The sequence below is a fragment of the Colobus angolensis genome, unplaced genomic scaffold (genome assembly GCF_000951035.1).
Source record: "Colobus angolensis palliatus isolate OR3802 unplaced genomic scaffold, Cang.pa_1.0 Scaffold6, whole genome shotgun sequence".
In the NCBI taxonomy this organism is placed as follows: domain Eukaryota; kingdom Metazoa; phylum Chordata; class Mammalia; order Primates; family Cercopithecidae; genus Colobus; species Colobus angolensis.
This window is the reverse complement of record NW_012119598.1, coordinates 8,296,711-8,303,466: the sequence shown is the minus strand read 5'-3', so window position 1 is coordinate 8,303,466 and position 6,756 is coordinate 8,296,711.

The window sequence follows — 6,756 nt, the reverse complement described above, 5'->3', positions numbered from 1 at the left end:
GGCAGCCGTGTGTCTGGTTCTGACAGTGACCCATGCTCTCAATCTCCTCTTGAAGTTGGGCCTGCTTTTGCCTCAGATGTCTCCCAATTACTCTCTGTTTCTCACCTAACTTCTCTGCTCAATACCCACAGAAGTCACCGAAGTCCTTTTCCACGTACCCCGAAGGCAAGAGAGAACTGAAATGAGATCACCTCTTCATTTAAAGCAGGGGTGTCCAATCTTTTGACTTCCCTGGGCCACATTGGAAGGAACTGTCTTGGGCCACACATAAGATATACTAACACTAACGATAGATGATGAGTTTAAAAAAAAGTCACAAGCAAATCTCATAATGTTTTAAGAGAATTTACGAATTTGTGTTGGGCTACATGCAAACCTGTCCTAGTCCGCATGTGGCCCATGGGTTGGACAAGCTTGATGAAGCACACTAAACTGTGTGTTTCTTACTCCCTCTCCTGGCAAGGGGTATTCCAGAAAGGCTCTTGCCCTAGAGTTCCAGGCAGAGGAGGCATCCATTTCTACTTACATACATGTGTACTCCTAAACTCCCAGGACACATGTCAGGCTCCCCCTGGAATCCCTTCCCCAGGCTCTCCCCTGCTCTTTGGCAGCACAAGAGTAGACCAATAGGTTTCCAGCTCCACGGGCGTGCAGTCAGGGAATGTGACACCAGCCTTCCCTTTTTGTGATTCATCTCTACAAGTGATTCTCTTGCTGCTGACCACACACACTTGGCTTTAAGGGAAACAGCCCTCCCTACCCCATGGTGAGGAAGTGGAAAAGCCATGCATTCCCTCACCAGGCCAGTGACTACTGACTCCAGTGATTCCCTCTCTCTACCATCCTTGGGAACACAGGGAAAGATAAGAGTCATGGCTGAGGTTTGTAAGGAAATTGTGCAGACTCTTTAGTAATCCTTGATGGAGTGTCTGGCTCTAAATGTGGGCAGTTTCTGGTACTTATTGTTTCTCTAGCCTCCATTTTGGATCTCCAGGTACTGAGACAGGAAAATGGCACATGTTTCAGCAAATGTGACAGACAAACATGGGAGGATATGCTGGGGGAAGGGAACAGCATATGCAGAGACCAAGAGGCATGCAAGATCGTGGTTATTGAGAAGTAGATCAAAATGCTTCATTGGCAGGGGCTCCAAGACCTAGGTCTAAAGTGTAGGCCTGGTTGTAAAGATGCCTCTGTGTCCTTCTAAAAGGGTAAAAATTATATGCTGTGAGACACAGTCACTAAAGAATTCCTTGCAAAGAGGTGACAAGACAATTTGCATGCTAGAAAGGTGATTCTATTGACATTGTTGCGGGTAGATTATGGAGAGGTATCTAGAAACGGGAGGGAAGGAAAGGAGAGTGTTATTAATGTTTCAGGTGAGAGGGTAGAAGCCCCTGTACTAGAATGATGGCAGTTGTGTTGTGGGAAGCAAACAGAGGAAAGCGGTGTTTAAGATATACATTGGATGAGGCTTTGTGATTAATTAAATGTACAGGAAAACATAAAAGGAGACATTGACAATGATCCATTGGTTTCTGACTTGAGGAACCTGGTGAACAGCAGTGACATTTGCAAAAACAGTTCAGCAGAAGATGATGAGGTCAACTTTGAACATATGAAGTTTGAGGCCTTTATAGAACACATACACATGGAGCTGCCTAGTTAGACAGGAATAGCCCTCAGTGTCAGCCTGGCTGGAGACATCAGTTTGACTCAGGACAAAGTTTTGAGGGACCTATGATATTTTAGGCGTGAGAGGAGGAAGAGGAACCCACAAAAGAGACCAAGATGAATTTGCCATTGAGATAGGTGGGAAACTAAGGAGAGAACAAGCCCATAGAATTCACTAAGCAGGAGACAGCACAGTGGAAATAATACAGGACAAATCAAGTAAGATGGCAGTTGGAGAGTTTCCACCGGCTGTAGCCACCAGAAGGTCATTTGAGAGCCTGGGGAGTGCAGCTGCAGAGAGGTAGATGCTGGCATTTAAGGCGCGGAAGAGTTCATGGAAAGGGAAGAAAGAGAGAGGCAGAAGAAGTAGAAGGCCTACTGCGAAGGAAAGAAAGAGATAAGAAAACCGGAGGGGTGCAGGGTCAAGGAAGGAAGGTGTGTGTGGGCAAGGGGTGGGCAGGTGGTTCCACTTTAACTCCGAGAAGTGACCTGAGAGTGACTCCATGAGCTTCCTGCAGCTCTGTGCTCTGAGATGATGGTGAGTTCCAGAGAGGCACACTTCTAAACTGGTCATGGGACTCACTGTACTTTACTTACCAGCCTTCTGAACTATGTAACACTGCACTGGAATGTAGCAGCCAGAAACGAAATCTCCAATGTCTAAATTCCAGTTCTTTGTCTCCATCTCTGCCTTTGCTCCCAACAAAAGAAATACAGAAGCTGGGAAGGCCGTGTCAGTGCTGTGGAAGTGCCATGGATTTCAGGGGTTCCCCTTGTGGCATCAGATTCACTTTGAATATTTTTATAGAAATCGTAAGCATTTTGGAAAGCATGCCCAACTCAGTTATTAATCATCTGAATCAACCAATAACTCCTCCAATAGCCCAACTCAGTTATTAATCATCTGAATCAACCAATAACTCTTCCAATAGCCCAACTCAGTTATTAATCATCTGAATCAACCAATAACTCTTCCAACAGTCTTCCAAAACTAGATGAACCCCACACACTGCACAGCTAAATGCTGCTGAGGAAAAATACCCAGTACGGGGACTCATGTCAAGATCATCCTCACCCATTTCCAAGGACACTGCCTAGCAAGCTTTCTCTTCATCTCCACACTAAGGCCATATCATCTCTCCAGACAGCCTCAGTCTGCCCAACCCCAGCTCTCCTCTTGCCCTTCACTCTGAACCCACTTCATGCTTCCTAAAGGAGGAGAAAAAAACCACCAATTGGAATGAAACATCTTCATCTTCCCAAACCAAATCTGTAAATCCATCTTCTCCGCCTTTCCCTCTTGTTACCACAATGGAAGTGTCTCTCTCATCCCAGGAGCACCATAAAACAGTGTAAAATGCTCCGCATGCATTCTGGCCACATGTTCTTGTGACTGCCCAGGGCTCTCCTTCTTTGATTAGCTGACAGTGTATGTCTGTGAGATTCTTTCTCTTACCTACCACCACCACCACCACCACCATCAATCTCTCTTTCACTGATGAATGACTTTCATTAGTGTGCACAGATACTTTAGTATGCTCCACTTTCAAGATCGTCCCTTCAGGCCAGGCATGGTGGCTCAGGCCTGTAATCCCAACACTTTAGGAGGCTGAGGTGGGAGGACGGCTTAAGCCCAGGAGTTCAAAGTCAGGCTGGGCAACACAGGGAGACCCTGTCTCTACAAAAAATAAATAAAACCAAAAACTTAGCCAGGTGTAGTGGCACACACCTGTGTTCCCAGCTACTCGGGAGGCTAAGGTGGGAGAATCACATGAGTCCTGGAGGTCGAGGCTGCAGTGAGCCAAGATGGTACCACTGCACTCCAGTCTGAGCAACAGAGCAAGACCTCATCTCCAAACAAAAACAAAAACAAAAACAATGACAAAACACTTTCCTTCAATTCTCTGCCCTATGTACACCCTGTCTTTAGTCTGTTCAGGCTGCTATAACAAAATATCCTAAAGCCGGGTGTGGTGGCTCACACCTGTAGTCCCAGTACTTTGGGAGGCTGAGGCGGGTGGATTGCCTGAGGTCAGGAGTTTGAGACCAGCCTGGCCAACATGGTGAAACCCCATCTCTACTAAAAGTACAAAAAAAAAAAAAAAAATAGCTAGGCGTGGTGGCGGGCACCTGTAATCCCAGCTACTAGGGAGGCTGAGGCAGGAGAATTGCTTGAACCCAAGGGGTAGAGGTTGCAGTGAGCGGAAATTGTGCCATTACACTCCAGCCTGGGAAACAAGAGGGAAAGTCCATCTCAAAACAAACAAACAAACAAAAAACAAAATATCCTAGACTTGGGTGGTTTATAAACAACAGAAACTCACAGTTCTGGAGGGTGGGAGGTCCAAGATCAGGGCACAAGCGGACGCCTCGGTGTCTGGCGAGGACCTACTTCCTGGTTCACAGACCGCCATCTTCTCACTGCCAGCACACACGGTGGAAGGGACGAGCAAGTTGCCTTGGGCCTGTTTTATAAGGTTACTAGTCCCACTCAAGGGCTCTCCCTTGCGACCTAAGCACCTCCCAAAGACCCCACCTTTTAATATTATCACCTTGGGGGTTAGGGTTTCTACATATGAGTTAAGGAGGCACACAAACATTCAGACCATGCAACACCCTCTCCATCTTTCCCGTTCCCTTGACAACTACATTCTTATTAAGCAGGTCTGCAAGTAAGGTCTCCATGTCAACTCTCCCCAACTAGCCTCCACCCCACACCCTGTGGGGTCATCACTGGCCCCCGCGTTGTCAGGTCCAAGAGCTGCTTTGGAAGCTTCTTATGGCAATTAACACACTCAACCTCTCCCTCGTTCTTAAAATACCCTCATGGCATGGTTTTGAGGGAGTCCTCCTCTTCCAGGTCCATCCTAACCCTTCTTCCAACTCCTTGCCCCTCCGTTTTCCAGTGGCAGGCATGATGGTCTTAAAATATAAACCGTACCCCTCCTCAAAAAATGTTAATGGCCTCCCCACATTCAGCAGCCTCAAAATCATACATTATCCGCTCTGCTCTTTTCACATCTGGGCTGCTCCCATCTCCTAGAGGTCCCAATGTCTCTGACTCAGGCACTCGGCACACACTTTGTTCGCTACATCTAGAATGCTCTTCCCTCCCCTCCCCAACCCTTCACCCAGCTGTATCCTACTTCAAGGCTTAAATGCCACTCCCTTCAAGAGGCCTTCCTGGTCTAAACTGAGTTCCCAGGTAATCTCTCATAGCTCCCTCTGTAGTTTGTTTTAGTATGTACCATCGATTTAAACATTTATCCATTTGTGTGTGATTGTTTCATGGGCGTCTTGCTGAGAACTCCACGACCTTCAAGAGGGCAGATGATACCTTTCGTACCACTTCTACCACGTGCATTTTCACCCCACAACCCAGAATTATTTGTGGCTCCCAGGAGTTACTGAACAAATACCTGTCGAATAAAAGAAACTATTATTTTGAAATAAAATTAATTTGCTGAATAAAATGAATAATTATTTTGAAAAACTTTGTCTAATTTGAAAATAATATTCTCTGTATATCAATTATATTCTGTCATATCATTTGCAAAAATTTTTTTTTCAGAAAAAAAAGTTAGAAAAAATTCTTCCCCTTTCTGGTCACAAGTCCGTATGATGTCGTGGAAAGGATGGAACCCAGCTAAACACACAGGCAGACAGCCCTGGCTCTGCCCTCTGAGTCAGAGTTTTCTCATTGGTAAAACAGGAGTAACAATCATACCTAACTAGCACTAATGGAATTATTGTGAGTATTGAATAACGAAAAAAATAGGAAACATGCTTTGCAAACTGGAAAGCGCTAAGTAAACATAATGATGATGCTAAGTAAACATAATATGATTATGATGCTAAGTTTAATTCTTTAGAAAAGGATGTTTTCCTCATTAGTTTTTCTTAAAAAGAAATAAGCCAATTAGTTGCTTAAGTACTGCAAAAATATGTAGCAGCCACCTGCTTCTAGTTGACATCTATTTTTTCAATTTATTTAGAAATACACACTGCACGTTCCATTGAGAAGAAATTGAAACAGGTCTCTATTTTTTAAAAGGAATATTTTTGATGCAATAATTGGATCAGCTTATTGAGAACATCATGCTGGGATATGAGTTCACATAGAATTTAACTCTTGTTGACAAAAGCAAGAAATATCAAAAGTCAAATGAACAAAGCTCTTAAACAAAAGGATTCCTTTGTTACAGTTAGACTAAGAAGCTATCTAACCCCAAAGTTCAGGGTATTTGGGAGAAAAAATAGGGCCTATTTCCTTGCAGGAGTCTTTTGAAATTGTAAACTTTTTAAGCCCTAATAGATGGTTACATAAATATACATAAGCCTCTCTTGGAGAAGAACTTAGTTATGAAACTGGTGAAAAGTCTACATAAGTGAATTTTTTAGTTCAGCCACTGATTATCCAAGCAAGTTTCACTTGAGGAAACGGTCCACACCCTTTTTACTCACAATCCCTGCTTCTCTTCCCTTAAATGCCTCATAGAATATTCCTGCTTCAACCAAAGAGGGGAGCATTTGGAACTCAGATTATTTCTAGTCTCATGTAAGCTTTAAAGGGCATCAGTTGTTTCTTTCAAAAACTATGTTTTATACATGTTAGTATGCCTAACATTATATTTCTTCTAAAATAAGGTATTTATTTAGACGTGCTTTTTAAAAAATAACTTACTAATTCAGAAAGATTATCCTTCAACACTATATATTCATTCCTTTATAAAGCTGACAAAGTCATTCAATAGACCAGCATAATAGTTTATTTTTGCTGACATTTTTCCTATTTTACACGACCATGGGTATGTAAGTCCTACCACCATCTCCATGTATCCTCTTGATGTCTAAAACATGCTTTGTAACTGTTAAATATGAGATTAAACTGTCAAAAGTATATGGAGGCAGCTGCATAAATTTTGAAACCAAAGTCAAAGTTCTATTTGTTCTGTGACTGTGTGAGTGTTGCAAACTTTACAGCATTATGGAAAGTTAAAACCCCACCCCAACATCTTTTTTTAAAATGTATGCTATAGTAATTTCTTCCAAAAACTAGTCACTTATTAACACGTTCTGTTT